The sequence below is a fragment of the Glandiceps talaboti genome, chromosome 11, assembly GCF_964340395.1.
Source record: "Glandiceps talaboti chromosome 11, keGlaTala1.1, whole genome shotgun sequence".
Taxonomy (NCBI): Eukaryota; Metazoa; Hemichordata; class Enteropneusta; family Spengelidae; genus Glandiceps; species Glandiceps talaboti.
The window spans coordinates 24,122,434-24,124,991 of NC_135559.1; positions in this window are offsets into that span (position 1 = coordinate 24,122,434).

Below are 2,558 nucleotides of genomic sequence, written 5' to 3' on the forward strand. Positions count from 1 at the left end.
AATACTAGATATCTACTTGGTAAGTGGAGTATGTACACATACTAGATACCTACTTGGTAAGTGGAGTATGTACAAATACTAGATATCTACTTGATAAGTGGTGTATGTACACATACTAGATATCTAGTTGGTAAGTGGAGTATGTACAAATACTAGATATCTAGTTGGTAAGTGGAGTATGTACAAATACTAGATATCTAGTTGATAAGTGGAGTATGTACAAATACTAGATATCTACTTGATAAGTGGAGTATGTACAAATACTAGATATCTAGTTGATAAGTGGAGTATGTACAAATACTAGATATCTAGTTGGTAAGTGGAGTATGTACACATACTATATATCTACTTGGTAAGTGGAGTATGTATAAATACTAGATATCTAGTTGGTAAGTGGAGTATGTACAAATACTAGATATCTACTTGATAAGTGGAGTATGTACAAATACTAGATATCTAGTTGATAAGTGGAGTATGTACAAATACTAGATATCTACTTGATAAGTGGAGTATGTACACATACTAGATATCTAGTTGGTAAGCGGAGTATGTACAAATACTAGATATCTAGTTGATAAGTGGAGTATGTACAAATACTAGATATCTACTTGATAAGTGGAGTATGTACACATACTAGATATCTAGTTGGTAAGCGGAGTATGTACAAATACTAGATATCTAGTTGATAAGTGGAGTATGTACAAATACTAGATATCTAGTTGATAAGTGGAGTATGTACAAATACTAGATATCTAGTTGATAAGTGGAGTATGTACAAATACTAGATATCTAGTTGGTAAGTGGAGTATGTACACATACTATATATCTACTTGGTAAGTGGAGTATGTGCAAATACTAGATATCTACTTGGTAAGTGGATTAATGTACACATACTAGATGTAAGTGGAGTATGTGCAAATAGTAGATATCAGCAAGTAGTTTCCCTATAGAATGATTTAACATTGAGCAAAATCTGAGAAGTAAAGCTGATGTTATAGAAAGTTCTGAGAAACTGTTGACATTGATGTAATTGCTTTTCCCCCTTTGACCTGGTCTTTGTGCATAAAACTTTCGTGACAATAAGGCTGGGGTCAGAATTTACGGTAGAGGTGGCTTGTGCATAAATGGGGGGGGGGGGGCATGAAAAAATTCAGAGTTCAAAGGTGGGCTGCGTATGATGGTATGAAGGGGGGGGGGGCGAAATTTTGCTCATGATTTGAACCAAATTAAACCCCAGAAGCGGTCGTTTCACTGCAATACTTTCTAAAACCTATATTCAGTGATGAGTTTGGTGACAGCCATGCGAATGTATTTGAAGTGTATGCCTCTCTCTCTCTCTCTCTCTCTCTCCTCCTCCCTCCCTCCCTCCCTCCCTCCCTCCCTCCCTCCTCCCTCCCTCCCTCCCTCCCTCCCTCCCTCCCTCCCTCCCTCCCTCCCTCCCTCCCTCCCTCCCTCCCTCCCTCTCCTTCTCTCTCTCTCTCTCTCTCTCTCTCTCTCTCTCTCTCTCTCTCTCTCTCTCTCTCTCTCTCTCTCTCTCTCCTCTCTCTCTCCTCTCTCTCTCTCTCTCTCTCTCTCTCTCTCTCTCTCTCTCTCTCTCTCTCTCTCTCTCTCTCTCTCTCTCTCTCTCTCTCTCTCTCTCTCTCTCTCTCTCTCCAGCTTGTCCAGTTCATTTACCTACCATACATTTAATTATGGGGTGTCTGCCAAAATAATCTCTGTATAAGTTAAGGTGTATAGCCATACATTAACATGTATTGACTCAAGTAAAATTGGGTACTGAATACAATTTTCAAGGACTGTATGGCTTTTGATAATGTGTATGATTTGAAATTTATGCCATTAAATGGTCTTCTACATGTCCTTATTTTTGAAAAAGTGCTTACTGTGGGGGGGGGGGGGGGGGGCACCCCTCCCCACTAGCTGTTATGGGGATGCTGTTTCTGCTCAGAATCAAGTCTAAGTCTCTCCAAGTATAGGTTGCAGCCTACTGTGAGACCTTTTTCGCAAAGCCCATATATATTTGTAAAGAAATTTCTCATTGTTATGTATGGCTGCTGAAGTTGATTTCCACCTCTGAAGTGGAGCTCAGGGGCGGGGTACTATATAATTACACATCAAAATATGTGGCCGGGAGGGGCGGGGGCTATGAAAATTCTTAGGTTCATGGGGGGGGGGGGGGTGCGACATGACATTTTTGAGAGCGCGAAGGGGGGGGGGGGGGGGTGCGAAAAAATTTTGACCAAAATAATTTCTCCCCAGGGCCCACCTACTGCCGTAAATTCTGATCCCAGCCTAAAAGATAAAATTGTTCCTTGTTTATTGTTCCGTGGCCGTCTTTGCCGTGGGCACATTTTATCTCACAGAAGTCAGCAGATATGTATATGTAATAGCTAACAACCACTGCCATGAGAGGGCTAGAAGCAAGAACACTGCTAATGCATTATGTATTATACACTGTTAATGTATTATGTACATGTACAAAAACTAAATCAAGAGGTAGAGAAAAAAATTAAAAAGTGCTAAATTAAATTTTAAGGTATAACCAGAGCTGTGTGTTT